Source organism: Haliotis rufescens, unplaced genomic scaffold, assembly GCF_023055435.1.
Source record: "Haliotis rufescens isolate VD_foot unplaced genomic scaffold, xgHalRufe1.0.p SCAF_11, whole genome shotgun sequence".
NCBI lineage: Eukaryota > Metazoa > Mollusca > Gastropoda > Lepetellida > Haliotidae > Haliotis > Haliotis rufescens.
Genome location: NW_025963791.1, coordinates 8,924,269 through 8,941,677, shown reverse-complemented (window position 1 = coordinate 8,941,677; position 17,409 = coordinate 8,924,269). Strand labels below are relative to the sequence as shown.

At 40.3% G+C, this 17,409-nt stretch overlaps 1 protein-coding gene across 1 annotated transcript in view; it reads right to left on the bottom strand.

Moving 5' to 3' along the window:
- LOC124146379 (glutamate receptor ionotropic, NMDA 2A-like) overlaps positions 1-17,409 on the bottom strand; it is a 208,535-nt gene that overhangs the window by 65,891 nt on the left and 125,235 nt on the right. The window lies entirely within an intron of this gene.

Genomic DNA, 17,409 nt, shown 5'->3' with positions numbered 1-17,409 from the left:
TCTCTAGTACAAGCAGCTACACGCACACACACACACACACACACACACACACACACACACACACACACACACACACATGCACATCGCTATATAAGTGCAATAATCTTGGACGCGACGTTAAACCCAATTTCACCTCTCCTCACCTCCATCAACTGGAAACGCTTATAACAAATTCAATTAGATGCGTGTACACGTGTCAGCCGTTTAACAGTTATGTATCGGTTGGACAGGAACAAAAGCATGTAATAATCAAAACATAATCGTGCATGCAGATGCTGTTATGGACGCAGTGCCTACTTTCAATGACTGAAGTAATCAACATTATCATAATATTACGCATATGCCGTGTGCTCACTCGGGGGTTAAACTCCCCTTGATCTTCCAGCTTGCATGTAAGCTATAATGTTTCAATAAACTCTCAGTGTACCGACACGTTACAATATGATGCAATTATTTAAAACCATATTCAGATAAAGGTTAACTGATTGTATTTACATATTTTGTAAAATAGTGGACTTTGCACGTAACGCAGCCTCAGCCGTTTTGTGTCACACTTTACACTATTTTATACTTACAACGCTTGTGTGTTACAGTTTTCAAAACTTGAGCCATGTTGTGACTGCGACATGGCATCTCTGTGGAAGACCGCCTTCGTGGTCTAGTGGTAGAGCGTCCGCCAGGAGAGCGGGAGGTCCTGGGTTCGATCCCCGGCCGCGTTATACACAAAGGACGTTAACAGATGGTACTTGTTGTTACCATGTCTGGCGCTCGGCATTAAGGGGCTAAAACAAGGACTGGTCGGCTCGGAGTCAGTATACTGTGTCTGAGTGGGGTATTCATGTTAAACTGCGGCATGGTATCTCAGTGACCTAGCACAATAAATCGTCATCAGTCCGGACTAGTTCCAGCAGCCACACATACATATACACGTGCATGCACGTCGCTATATAAGTGCAATAATCTTGGACGCGACGTTAAACCCCATTTCACCTCACCTCACCATCTTGCATGACGTTATATATTTCACGAAAGTGGTCAACGTCTGAGACATGCTTCACTTCGGGACACGCTATGATATAACTGAAATACTGTTAAAAGAGGCGTTAAAACCAACTCACTCACTCACTCAGTGTCACAAAGGGCACTGAAAACGGACTATCATTACTTATTCATCAACGTCAACGCAGCCCTTGTTTTATACAGACGGAGTATTCTTTATGTCAGCTTCATGTGAGAGTGGCGTGGATTGACTGTCGCTTTTAATAATAGTCCAGCAATATCACGAAGGAGACACCATAAATGGTTTTAACACTTTGTGGGGAATTGAATCCTAGTTTCGAGCGTAACGAGCGAACGCTTTAACCACAAGGCTACCCCAATGCCCCATTTAAGGAGAACATCCGGGTATGGGCGTGTTTGATTTGCACTTAATTTAACGTGACACTTACTGCTCTCACTGATAAAATTTCATTTCGAGAATGAATTATTCAGTACCATGCCTGTCCTTGTGGGTTTGATAAAACAAGGTTAAACGTATTGCACTTGATTCACATTAATCTGACACTAAATGTACAAGACTAGCTTCACTCACTTACAAAATATCGCGTTGAAAAGGTTAACGGTCTATAAAGGTGGCTGTGTTCTTACGTTTAAGTAACAACAATATAAAACAATCCCTGACGCACGTTACGCAAGGTACTTGGCTCGTATACGAGTTGGAAATGATGGCTCATGGACCTTAAGACAAAAGACCTACAGCACTTTACTCTTATTACATATATAGGTGTACCTAAACAATTCCTTTAACCAGGCTCGATTATCTGACGAAACAGATTCCATTAGGCGTGAAATGCAAAACAGCGGTGACAATCATATCAGTGGACCACTGAAAGTCAGTGACATCGATCAGGTGTTTGCGAAATGGGTAAAGCATGTCCTGCCCTACAAAGTGTCAGTTACTTGCTTAATGCAACAGAAATGACTAGTTGTTATTCCACTTTAATGTCCTCTTCTTGCTGTAACTATCTATATTGTGTAACCCGATATCTGGGCTAAATGCCTTTGATGCCACTGTGTGTGCGCGCGCGTGTGTGTGCGTGTGCGTGTGCGCGTGTGTGTGTGTGTGTGAGCGCGCGCGCATGGGAACAGTAACCCCCTTTTGAAGCATTCTTATCGCGTTAACGTTCAAAAACATATCCTAAATCCTTTAGTGAAATGATATTTTCAGCAAAACAAACCATGTAATTGCTTATATGTGTGTGTCTATTGTTTGACACCTAACTTAGCAATATTCCCGGTATAAGACGGCGGTAATTAACTGTGCTCCAAAATTAGTTCCATTTAATATTTAAATAAATTTCCCCCTATTTACAATAAGCTGTATCCGCTCTTGTATATAAGTAAATCGCAAAGGATTTGGACTGTCAAGCTGATGTTATTCTCATTCTCGTAGCGAATTAGTTGCACGAGTCAATGATTGATTTTTCAACAGCGTAAACGGTTACCATGATGTTCGATGAATACACTATACAACTTATGGCAGTGGCGTGTATTTGACACAAATTAGTCAAACGATTACATTTTACGGGCAGTATTCTGAGCTCACGTTCTGGGAAAATAGTATTGTTTCTCTGAACCTGGTATTTAATAATCATTGCAACAGATGGCGGTTCCACATGTAAATGGTACAATGTATATGTTCCCGTCATTATTCATGAATATTGCCTTTACGTTTACACTCGCTGGTTGGTTAGCAGTAAATAGTAGGCAGAATGATAGTCACTGTGTAAACGGGTCATCAGTGCAATATTTGAATTCCATTCTATATACAAAAAAAATGAAGGGTGGTAGAACAGTTCTGAGCTTAACCATGAAAGATGTACAGCACCTCCTTAACCGTTTTCATGTTATAATAGTAATTATTATTCATTATTATTATTTATTATTATTTATTTATTTTATTATTATTATGATGATGATGATAATAATTATAATGATAAGTGCATTTATAATGCGCCAGATTCCATTCAACAAGTGGATGCTCATAGCGCTACACTATTATTACCCCGGTCAATGGATCAGTGAGCACTCGATTTTCATTCTCAGCTCCCTGGGGAGTATACAACCCAAGCTGCCTGTGAGTCGCTAGAAGGTTAACAGACACATTCCCATCTCATCCTACCGGGTACCCATTCACTGCTGGGTGAACAGAGGCACATTTCGAACAAAGTCTTTTTGTTCGAACAAAGTCACTTGCCTAAGGAGACACCACATGTGCTTCATTGTGGGGCAAGACCGAAGCCCTAGAAACTCTCAGGAGTCAAGTCACCAGCTGCTGAACGTGGTCACCCACCCAACTACTCTCCGAGACCAACGTTGCTTAACTTCACCTGATTTGTGATCTGTGCGACGGCACCGGACCACGTGCCACCAAGAATTAAGTACTTCCCATGCTTACAGTCTTTTTTTGAACCAAATGGGAATAGCAATTAGTCTAACTGAACCGAATGAACAATCAGGTGGCATATTTCCACAGCCTTAATAGTGATTAGGTATTCTTTGTTGATGAAAATGGACAAACTTTGTAACCGCGCTGCCGTCGAGTATCTCCATTTAAAAGGGCTTACTCCAACAGCCATCCACCCAGACATGGTGTCAACATTAGGGGATGCATGGTGCACCTTCCTTTGTCACTGTTAAGAGGTGGGCAGCGGTGTTGCATGGGGGAAGATGGAGCCTCGATCGGTGGTAATTCAAGATCAGGAAACCTTCAACAGTGACCACGAAGTAACATGTTGATAAAATACATGATATAATTATGAATGATCGACGGCTTACCAGACGTCACATAGCCAATACAGCACGCATCCCCAGCGACCATATCGGTATATGGTCTCTGGCATCCCCGAGAGGAAGGTGAAAACATTCTGAGGAATGAACTACAATGTAGGTATGACAACGGTTCCAGCACGCAGGATTACAAGGCTTCTGATAATAAACGCTCCAGGTTTATCTCTCGTGAGAATTTACGTCGTTTTGAAGAAGGATGACTCTTGCGTTCACTACTCTCGGCAAAAGACTAAGCAATAGTCAAAGCAGTGGTTACATGTAACGTCTCCCTCCTCCAAGGAAAAAGGAAAACTCAGATCAATCAACTGGTAAAGTGATGGATACGGTTTTCTCGGATTCCTCCCTAAAGGTCAGACCATTAATGGCCAATGTTATGCTAATCTGTGTAGCAAGTGCGGGGTAATATCAAGGTTAAACGTCATGGAAAACTCTTTAAAAGTGTGCAGCTCCACCAACATACCTCTTGTCATCACGGCTAACTTGCCTGACTGTGGTTTTTAACACATTGAACAGCCACCAGATCTGGCACCGTAAGATTTCCACCTCTTCCCAAAATTGAATTTAAAACTGTCCAGCAAGCATTAAGCAAATTAATTATGATGACGTCATTTCCGCTAAGGAGGACCGTTTACACTACCATGAGAAAGCCTTCTACAACAGTGGTATCCAGGTACTCCAGCATCGTTGCCAGAATGGGTGGAAAAATAATAACCCGCCAATAACTCCATCAACGCAGGATATCATAGTTAGGCCCAGAACTTTCAGTCTTCAGTTATAATATCTTAAATTGATAATGCAAATTTTGAACGATTAGAGAACGAAAATCGGAACTTTTGGTAATAAAATTGCTATGGAGTACAAAGGCAGTCAAGTGGTCTAATCCTTGGCATTTCTTTGTGAAGAGTTGCGTTCCTTAGTTGTGCAAGGATCCAATAATCCCTGGTTAACCTTAATATTCTCTTTGTCAACACAATACCCATGTCACTGTTCATGGATTCCATCAAATAATAACACTATCCGAACGTATCACTTCCATCAGGATTTACTCACACATTAACCTAACAAGTCTTATTATATGAATGTTATATACAACGTTAAACAAACCTCGTCTCAATATAAACCTTAAGGATATTCATATCATTATTGCAACACAACGTGAATCTACCTATATTAAATGTAGAATGTAAAACCGAAAAAAGACAAAAGCTATGTTTTGTTATATCTCAGTCAATCTACATTTCTATCTTGTCATAATGGCCCGCTGGTTATAATGCCATGGTTTTCCGCAGTATAAAAATGGTGGCTTTATAACCAGTTCGTTTGCGGTAACCGCAGATTATTCACTTATTGTATTGTCCACCCTCATATCTTGCACATCTTTCCACCATCACAACCAATATGCACGACATGGAAGAATCCATATGGTCACAGCAGCAAACTGCATGACCCCAGATGATTAGGACCAGATAGCAACAGATGTGACTCAGAACTTGCACATTGTATGATTGGAAAGTTTGAAATATGACACGTTTTGTTTCGACTAGTGTATAGAGATGTTATCTGTGATGTGCTGTTATCACTGTGTAGCTGAACTAACAGTACCTTTGAAAATCCAATTAAAATGGCAATATGTCCATTTCAATCCCGACGAATGGAAACACAAACATTAAATGCTAATTGTGTTTGCAATGAAATTTATATGTTATAGCGCAGACCAAATTCCTTATTAACAAATTTTGTTTATTCCCCTTTCGGGGTCAATATCAAAGTCATCAAGAGCACAATTTACAGCCCTCATTTGATGTAGCTTAAGTCTTAAGAGTCTCCCAGATCGAGTTGTAAAATCCAAAGTTAGGAATTTACAGGAACAATAACCTGAACTGTTCCTTTTTATGAATCGGAAAACGTTTCCGTAAATCCCGCAACTGAAGATTGTGTGAACGTACTCTCGGGGGTTTGTGCTCTCATTATTGCTACGGATTCTTTCTAAAACTAATGGGCCATTATCATCTTCTGAGATTGCTACAATAGAATGCATACCCATTTCGCTAAAATAGGGTTTTCATTTTTTATATTCTCCGGTTCGTCCGCCTGTGTATATACATGATCATCCCTCTCTGAAAATAAATTGAACGAATTTACAGCAAAACGATTCTCGCTTCAAATTTTATCGGAGGACAAAAAGAGATGGAATTCTGTCTCTGGTAACTATTGTACTGCGAATATATCACATTAACGGGTGAGTGAGTGCGCTGGGTTTAACGCCGCTTTGAACAGTATTCAATTTGTATGACGGCGTGTCATGATCAGATTAATGAGGGGGGAATTGAAAGCCAGAGGTGACGCAGGTCTCAGACGTTTACTACTTTGGTTAAACCATCAAGCACGGGTATGGTGCTGACAAACCTTGAAACTTAATCTGGACGAAACGGGTTTTGAACCAAAAGTCATAGGCTTCTGGTGTGCCCAAGGGACGCAACTCTAGAAAGTGAATTGCGGCGCCTGAGACGACCAAGCCACCCGAGTCCCCCAGCAAAATAACGATATCGCAAGTTTATGTGCAAATGTTAACTTTTTAAAAAAAACTCAGGTTATTCTCGGGCGTTGACGTTTATATCATAATGCTATCCCACATAGACGAGGTGAGGTGAAATTGGGTCGAACGTCGCGTCCAAGATTATTGCACTTATATATAGTGTAATAGTACAAGTTGTTCAAGTTTTGAAAACTGTAACACACAAGCGTTGGAAGTATAAAATAGTGTAAAGTGTGACACAAAACGGCTGAGGCTGCGTTACGTGCAAAGTCCACTATTTTACAAAATATGTATACAATCAATTAACCTGTATCTGAATATGGTTTTAAATAATTGCATCATATTGTAACGTGTCGGTACACTGAGAGTTTATTGAAACATTATAGCTTATATGCAAGCTGGAAGATCAAGGGAGTTTAATCCCTGTGGTGAGCACATGGCATATGCGTAATATTATGATAATGTTGATTACTTCAGTCATTGAAAGTAGGCCTGGCACTGCAATCATAACAACATCTGCATGCACGATTATGTTTTGATTATTACATGCTTTTGTTCCTGTCCAACCGATACATAACTGTTAAACGGTTGACACGTGTACACGCATCTAATTGAAGTTGTTATAAGCGTTTCCAGTTGATGGAGATGAGGTGAGGTGAAATTGGGTTTAACGTCGCGTCCAACATTATTGCACTTATATACTTTTTAGCGACGTACATGTGTGTGTGTATGTGTGTGTGTGGCTGCTTGTACTAGTCCGAACTGATGCCGATTTATAGTGCTAGCTCACTGAAATACCATGCCGCAGTTTAATATGAACACTCCACTCAGACACAGTATACTGACTCCGAGCCGACCAGTCCTTGTTTTAGCCCCTTAATTCCGAGTGCCAGACAGGGTAACAACAAGTACCATCTTTTAACGTCCTTTGTGTATATTGTGTGGATCGAACCCCGGGCCTTCTGGGCGGACGCTCTACCACTAGACCACGGAGGCGGTTTCCTACGGAGATGCCATGTCGCAGTTATAACATGGATATTCAACACATGCTCAGTATTCAGTCCTTACGTTTTTCCCCTAGCGTCTTTGTGTGAGAGGCGGTCGGGGATCGAACCACCACCCTACGCTCTTACTAATAGATCACGGAGTCGGTCACAAACGCGAAGTAAAGGTGAAAGTTAACAACGAATAATTTGGCATCCACTCGGACACACCGGAATCAGACTCGAACGCGGGACCGTCAAAGTATAATATTGAAATGAATAGGTCAAATTGTCGCATCACATGACGGATGAAATTAATCAGATCAATGTAATAAAAGTCAACCGATGACATATGCGACTGCCACCGTGTAACAAAAGTCAATGAATATTAGTTGTTTGTGTGACAGAATACAATTTTATGTCAGTTATTTAATTACATTCTGCATCGAATTTTGATATTTCCTATTATTCGTAATATATATATACTACATATTGTATTGGATTTGTCAGTAGTAAGAGTGTAATTTAACTGATATTCTTGTTAACGTAAAGCCGCATTTGACAAAAATATTCCAAAACTAAAGACATTGAATCTGTCGAAAACCGGACCTTGACTAATCCAAATCCGTGTCAATTGTAAAACAGAATATTGACTCTTGTATTATTTCATAGAAACAGTGCATTCTCTCTTGTGTGTTCATATCGTAGCAGCAAATGGCGCACACATCTCACAAATCAGAACTACTGTCTTAACCGGACAAAACTTTCGACATCAAGCAAGTAAATATTGGACATGATCATGTTTATTCGCAATGAAATGAAAGTGAAGTCTTTTAAAGGCTTTTAGAAGTGATCCACATTAGAAAGAGAATTTATGGATGTCAACTTCTGTATAATGAAGAACACAACGTTTAGGAATATCTACTAAATATCCTTTATATGTACCCGTAAGAACAACAAATGAGTGAGTGAGTATGGTTTTATGCCGCTTTTAGCAACATTCCAGCAATATCACGGCGGGGGACACCAGAAATGGGCTTCACACATTGTACCAATGTCGGGAATCGAACCCGGGTCTTCGGCGTGACGAGCGAACGCTTTAACCACAAGGCTACCGACCGCCCGAACAACAAATTAAATAAGATCACAATGGACGGTGATTAGCAATGGACACGTGAAAGCCAACACTTAACAGTCAATTTGTCCATTGCTTATCACCTATCAGCGCTAGTTATCTGTTGGCTTCCCTTGTTAAGTTTCCACCATTGTTATCTTATTTCTTTTGTTGTTCTTATGGGTACACACATATGTTCTCTGCCTCACACCTGATGAAGGAGTAAGTAGATACTCCGAAACGTTGTGTTCCTCATAATAAAGAAGTTGACATCCATAAATTCTCTTCCTTGAAATGCAATGAGAGCCAGATTAATGGCTTGCTTATTACATGGTGCTACAGCGCATAACGTTTGAAGTTACCACCATGTTTACATATGGTCCCAAGTCGGCGTCACTGACACAGGGAACGCAATCGTATTCGATTGCTTCACATTCCAACAAGTTCATCGTTCGCTGGTGCCGATGATAAGAACAAATAATGAGACAATTGTTGCACTGACCACAGATCCATTACGACTCGCTGTGGTAGAGGTAGAACACGCTATCGCACTCAGTACACATGGGGAACGTGAATTACGCTTTTGACACTTCCTCTGTTCTTGTATGTCAAATAAACAAGCCAATAGTATTCTACTTGACATTAACGTTGGAACAAATGCTACACCAATTCAGGAAACACTCATTGTGTTTTTATAAATATAAAACGCCAGAGCATCCCACGGTCAAAATGGGCTTGGCGATAAAGCCAACCAAGTTATGCTGCACGTTTCTCATCTCCATCCTAACTTCAGAGTGATGGGTAAGTTGGAAGAAAATTTGAAATTTTATGAAAATACAAAGCTGCCTTTGGTTGACGATTACAATGATAACTTCCGTTCTGTCACGTATAACGGTATGTTCAATGTGCGAAGATGTGCTAATTGGCAGATATTTGCTAAGATCTGCTAATGGGCAGATATGGAAATCTATTGTTTTTCCTTTTGGATTGGGAATGTAATTCAGGATAGGCGGGAGATGTGATAGACGCAGAATAATAGAGACGGCCTTAATCCAGCATTACTGAAAACAAAGGCTCTATTGTCTTAGTAAACTTGAATCATAAATATATTACATTGAAATTCCTACATTCAGGAGGTGACCCCAGGGCTTTTATTGTATACTGATGTGAAAAGGTTCATCGGACATTTACCGCTTTAACACAAGTACGGGTGAGGGGCTGACAAACCTGGAAACATAATCAGGGTCAAGTTGGGATGCGAACCTACTAGCTAATATAAGGTTTCATACGGAAGGCGTGTTCCGGCGATTGTTTCGCCCTTGCTACGTTCGGTAGTTGAGCTTGTAGAGCTACGAACGCTTGTGTTTATCCCCATTCATTTTTTAAAGCAAAAACATGAAAATTTCACACGCATTCCGACTCTGGCCTGTTAGCAAAGCAAGCAATCTATCGTTCAACTTGAAACATATCGGTGTATGTGATATTTGGCCAAAAATTGTTACATGTTTTTACTTGACATACAATGTACATTCATTTCTTTTCTCGGAAATCAATCTTCAGCCAAGTTGTTACGCATGACCAGTTTATATTTAACCTGGAATCCTACACTAACCATCGAAAACTTTGATGTACGATATAAAATAATATTTCGGTATATATCGTATAAAATATATATAATACATTGTTCGTTTCTAAATGATTGTGTTTACACAAAGGGGAATGAAGACGCAACCAAGACACTACAATATACTGACCAATCTTTTTTAATTTATCTTTTACTGAAATTACAGATGCACTGCGGGCATCCGTTTTGAGAATTACCGGGCCGTGAACAGTATGAAGATAGTATTTCAGTGACGAATTATGTAAACATATTTCAAATTACCTTTAACCAAACATGAGCACTATGTTCTTGATATAATTTGGGACTGATAGAATCATGAAACGCTGTTACAAGATCTGTACTATTCACGTGCTATGTTTCACTCTATAAATGTGTCCTGTGCATAAATTATTTTTAAAAATCAACACCAGAGAATTAGCTGTTTTGATAATCTGCCACTGGTCGTCAAAGGCAAAATAGTGATCAAATTATATGAATAGACCACTGAAAATCAGAGATAAAACAAGGTGTACGCTGAGAGAGTAATCCATGCAACATCATAAAGGATTAATCGCGCGTGAGTGAGTGAGTTTGAGTTTACGCCGCTTTTAGCAATATTCCAGCAATATCACGGCGGGCGACACCAGAAATGGGCTTCACACATTGTACCCATGTGGGGAATCGAACCCGGGTCTTCGGCGTGACGAGCGAACGCTTTAACCACTAGGCTACCCGACCGCCCCCTACAGGGATATGAAAAGCCTTGCAATGCATAGCGTCCCTTGCATCCAAAACGATATCAACAACCTAATGTACGTGTTTGCTTAACTTTTCATTCACCTTCCTGTTAGTAATTGTCAAACATCTTCAAGTCATCTGGGGAAATCAGTGTGGAATTAAAAAAAGAAAATTGCGTTCCGAAACAAATAATGGATTAAATTTATTTATTAAAATAGCAAAGTAGGACAAAAAGGGTCATATAACCAATATAAAGTTCAAGAGTCCTATAATTAGGTGTTTAATACACTATATTGCTAAACTAATCTTGTTAACATGTGTATAAATCACCCTCTGTTTGTTATCCCTTGGACGGATTTAAAGGTTGCCAATCCCTCAAACGGATCGCACAAAATGCAGAATGTTCTATTTGGACTTAATGAATGGTGGTATTAAGTTATTTGCTCTCTGACTCATACATCGCAGAATCATGGCAATTAGCTGAGTTTAACTGCTATAATTGAATATAATCATGTGCTTCTGACATCAATTATTCTTGGGGAAAAGTAGTAGTAGCAGTAATTAAGTATAGTTACATTTCATGTATAACAAAACGAGACGTATTGTGTCCTTGTTTATTAGTTGATTAATATTGCAGTGTAATAAACAGCCATTTGAGAATACGCGTGGCATTTAGGAATCATTACAATGAAACATCGTATGCCCTCAAAGTTGACCCACGATGAGATTGGTCAACAGTTTCCTATATTCATCCAAACACCGTTATGTGGCGTTATAAATCTGAAGCATAAATGTGACTGTGTAATTAAGTTGAGTTTCTTTCGGCATGGTGGGGAACTCTTAGCTCTGGAACTTCATCCGTCGAAGCTGACAAATGCAACGCAGTCGCCATAATTCGCATTTCTGAGGATTGCCCGAAACCTATGCACGTTGGTGCGCATCCAGAGTTGGCCCTGATTATGTTTCTAGGGTTGTCAGCACCACACCCGTGCTTGTGAGGTGAGGTGAGGTGAAATTGGGTTTAACGTCGCGTCCAAGATTATTGCACTTATTTAGCGACGTGCATGCACGTGTGTGTGTGTGTGGTTGCTTGTACTAGTCCGGACTGATGCCGATTTATAGTGCTAGCTCACTGAGATACCATGCCGCAGTTTAACATGAATACCCCACTCAGACACAGTATACTGACTCCGAGCCGACCAGTCCTTGTTTTAGCCCCTTAATGCCGAGCGCCAGACAGGGTAACAACAAGTACCATCTTTTAACGTCTTTTGGTATGACGCGGCCGGGGATCGAACCCCGGACCTTCCGCTCTCCGGGCGGACGCTCTACAACAAGACCACGGAGGCGGCATCCCGTGCTTGTGTGTTAAAGTGGTAAATTCTACTGAATCTTCTTGACATCACTATACAATTCAATGCCTCATCCAGCTTTCTGGACCCGTCTTCCTGTACCGCCTTCTGGTACTACAAAGCACCTTCTAGATTGACTACTGAGAGCGGAAGGTCCGGGGTTTGATACCAGGCGGCGTCATACCAAAAGACGTTAAAAGATGGTACTTGTTGTTACCCTGTCTGGCGCTCGGCATTAAGGGGCTAAAACAAGGACTGGTCGGCTCGGAGTCAGTATACTGTGTCTGAGTGGGGTATTCATGTTAAACTACGGCATGGTATCGCAGTGTGCTAGCACTATAAATCGGCATCAGTTCGGACTAGAACAAGCAGCCACACACACACGTGCAATAATCGACGTTAAACCCAATTTCACCTCACCTCACCTAGATTGACTTCTATTTTAAGTACGTGCAAGTGTAAAGAAACATACTAGTATAGGCATATATCAATAGATAAGGTAGATAACAAAAAGACATAGAAACTCAACTCACATACTGAAGACACACCTAAACATTAGCATACATTGTACGCCACGTTTGACTTTAACACTACTCTAACAAGGGTATAATGAGATGTCTACGATCTCACACTGTTGTAATATCAGCTGGCTTACTGTTAAAGAGGACCAACACTGATTACATTTACGTCCCTGGTTGTTCTCATCTTCGGTAAGCGGCGGTCGAGTAGCCTAGTGGTTAAAAGCGTTCGCTCGTCACGCCGAAGACCCGGGTTCGATTCCCGACGTGGGTACAATGTGTGAAGCCCATTTCTGGTGTCCCCCGCCGTGATATTGCTGGAATATTGCTAAAAGCGGCGCAAAACCATACTCAGTCAGTCAGTCAGTCATCTTCGGTAAGCGCAGTCAGCAACCAGGGCTTGAAACTCAAACTGATAATACACGTAAGGTTGATGGGGATATAAAACGTCAACGCCAGAGAATAACCAGTCTCTATTATCCTACCAAACAAATCCCATTGGGGTTGAATGGTAAAGTAGCGGTCAATATTTCATGATGGATCACTGAAAATCAATGATGACACCAGGTTTTCGCGAAAAGGGTAAAGACAGAAATGCCAAACCTGTCCAAGCAAGGGTACCATCATTAATGTTAGGCATGGCGACAGTAGACCTCAGATACATTATTGTTAGATATTATGTACGCATACCTATACTTCGTTTACTGCTTCCTGTACTTCTCAAGATGTTCATTTAAGATCCTTTGAGATTTTGCGGGGATCCACATCATGCCATAACGGCCGAGAAAGGTCCAGCTGACACATATTCGATTCATGAACGCTCACACGCAGGAAATTACTCACAGCCTTCAAAAAACAAAGGACAAAAAATCTTTGTGGGCTTAAATTGTGTTTATAAGACGTTTGAACGGCTACGGAGGTGTTTCGAAATGTTACAGACCGACGCCGGTTTTTGTCTAAGCCCGCGGAAGGTTGTTCGAACCAGGTCGATATCAAGTCTTTATTCAGTTCCAAACGAGGGTGCCGTATTGACTTCCCCGTAAGGGGATATTACACATTTAACCCCAACAGCAACGAGTTGTTAACTTTACTGATGTTTTAATGTGCCATTGATCCTTCAGTATGTTTCATTCAAATCAGTTGCACTAAATAATGTTCGCAACTAATATATCATGAACAAAAAATCGCCAATTGGTTCACTGCCTGTATGAGACACGTGGCATATATTCAATTACCAGGAGATGTTCGCTCAGATACTATACATAGCTTCATCGGTATGCCAAGCAAAGCGTAGTTTTGTTCCCTTGTAAAATAGGTAATACAATTTTGGTACAAGGTCAAAAGTAGAATTTGAGGTTGTTTTTATTTTCCTATCGACCCGATGATCTTACAACGGGAAAAACATTGAAGAGTCTAATTTTACTTTAATTTTATTTCTAACACCGACCAAATGTTATGAGAACAAAAATCCGTAAACCTAAAAAGGTCTAAGCATTTTATTTTTAAAAGAAACGAAGTATGCTCCACAGTCAAATGGCTATTTCCAGACAATACCTCACGAAGGCACATAGTGACAAGTGTCAAATTGAGACACTGTCACTCTGAAATTAGGGTCATGGTGAAATGCCAGACACATCTACAAATAAATAATGAGTAAGACTCACGACAGAGTCATAGCTAGAAACACACGGAATAATATATATGGCCTGGATGTTTTTGACGGGTGCCACCGGTTGGACAGGATGCACTCACCTTTTCGTGAACACCTGGTAATCATCACTATTTGATAGTGATTCATAGGCGGAATCATACTATGGATTCTGCTTTTAGGAGACATTTCTTACGGTTATGAATTACATTTACGGGGGCTGCCTCGATGACGACCCCCCCCCCCCCCCCCCCCCCCCCCTTTTTTTTTTTTACTGATAAATTCAGGGGTATCATTAACCATCAGCTACCATTACTACCACCGCCACTACTCCTTCGCCGCCTCTTTAACCTCCTCGCGGTTTCCAGGTTAGAATTGACCCACAGCAACCTGCTCGTCGAAAGAGGGTCGGTGCTCAGGTTAGGTGACGTGGTTGATTGCGTGTCATCGTATCTCAACTCGATTATTTACAGGCCGCCTCCTAGTTATGTATGGTACATATTAACAGGGCATTTAAACATATTCCAACACATATTAAGATTCGAGAGTTTGGTATGAGGGTTCTTAATAGTTGTTGTAGATATTGATAATTATGTTTCTGAGAACAAACATCCGTATTTGCATCAGGCTAAAACCCCATCTTCATCTTCACCGTAGAATTCATGATAAATGTACATGTTCACAATATGTGACCTTACTTTTTCACACTATTATGATTGAATGAAATACACATGCACTAGTTTAATCACATAATTGTAAAATACTATTTTATGTAAGCTCACGATACTGAAATTCACAATGTTGTGCAGATTTAGCATCATTACAACGAATGACATCTGGTATCTTTATCTGTAAGTATGATTAAATTGAAATGCATGTACATCTGTTAGTTTCGTCATGACATATATCTGTGAAAATATATCCAAATGAACCATTATCTGAAGCAAAATATCTTGGGAACATTAAATGTCCAATGCACATCAATCTAATTTCATGCTAACGAGTTGCACAAAAGTTTACAAAATTTGTCATTTTCACACAAAAACACTTTAATCACCGAATTCATGGTAAATGCAAGTCATAATAACAGTATTGTCAAGCCAGCCAGCCCATTCGGGGAACTAAATTGTCCACTAGTACAACACATCGTCCTTGTGTTATCTCCAGTGTCCCTGGAAGGCGGTGATTGTTCTTCCTGGTCGCTACATCAAGGATTTAAGCCCCGTGCATGCCGAAATCTCCTAAGGGAATACGTTGGATCTCCACACACAGAAATATAGGAGACAAGCAAAACCACACAGGGAGAGGCGACCTTTCGCATTGCCAACTGAAAGTTATTCTTTCTATTGGCTCGCGGGGGTGATTAACTAGCATGGAACTGTTGATTCATGCCAGGCGCATTCTATTCTAGAGTGTGTGTTTCCCCACTCTAATTATTAGTGTAATGTTGTCGGACTGTCACAATATGATTTTACAATCTCATGAAAAGAAAAGATACAAAACCCTTTACATGATCAAAAGAAATATCTGCTAAAAGTAGAGTTCATTGTACGATTCCGACTCTATCCTGAGCATGCCTTACTCGTTTGTTTATTTTGTATATGGTCTGGCACTTCACCATGACCCTAATTTCACAGAAACAGTGCCTCAGTTTGACACAAGTCACTAAGTGATTCCGTAGTACGATTCCGACTATATCATTTGTTCATGAATTATCATAAAATAGTGAATATACAAGGTGTTCGCGAAAATGTGAGTGTATCCTACCCCACCGGTGGCACCCGTCCGAAACACAAAGGCAAGATTTAGTCAATGGTCCAACTGAACAAACACACCAGAACATATGGTACAAAGGAACGAATGGATCGGGTGCCACAAAACAAAATAATACACTTGATAATCGCGGATAGTTTAAACTAGCACTCGGAACAATTTCTTATTTCAGATTTCAATCTGCGGTGTTGATTGTAGACGTTATACATTTACATTGAACCTTATTCGCTCACCATCCGTCTTGCTAAGCCTGTTCGCCATGCCATTGTGGCTTATTGTGGATATTTTGCCAATAGGGTGAGATGGATCGGCTCCTGACATCGCATGGTGGGACTAAAAGACTATCTTCATATATCCATATAGTATTAAGGAATACATGTCTTTTTACAAAGCGTCAAACTTGGAAATGTCCTTTGCATGTCTGGCCTAAATCTTTACTTAGGCCTTAAATGATGCATCATTGATCTAACCGTTGCTGAAGGCAAGATATGGTAAGGAACTGCCTCATTAAATGCGCATTTTCGAGTTTAATCACACAATATATTCTACGTGCATAACCTGGAATATGTATAAGATGTTATCGGTATAATAGGTATGTGTATTTTGTTAATATAACATGCGTATAGATAATCCCAAAACACGCAGCTTAAATGATTGTGCCATTTTATTGTTTTTCTGCCCGTAATTCTTTTACTGCAAACGTAACAGAATAAAAACACAAGCATGGTTCGAGTTTGAAATACATATATTGCATGAAAAAACACACGATTAAACGCATTCTCGATTAACCAGCTTATATATTACTTTGTACTACTCAAATATATACCCTGAACACATTCGATAAAATATCTTCGTGTTGAACTGGATTGGAAGACACAAATGCCTCCAATAGTCGTCCAATCTTACAAACGTGTACGAGAGTTAATAATACGAGAGATTGGGACGTCACGTCCTGGAACGAATGGATCGGGTGCCACAAAACAAAATAATACACTTGATAATCGGGGATAGTTTAAACTAGCACTCGGAACAATTTCTTATTTCAGATTTCAATCTGCGGTGTTGATTGTAGACGTTATACATTTACATTGAACCTTATTCGCTCACCATCCGTCTTGCTAAGCCTGTTCGCCATGCCATTGTGGCTTCATTTTGTAAAAGATATTTTGCCAATAGGGTGAGATGGATCGGCTCCTGACATCGCATGGTCGGAATAAAAGACTATCTTGATATATCCATATAGTATTAAGGAATACATGTCTTTTCACTGGAACTGGACGCCGCAAAATGAAATC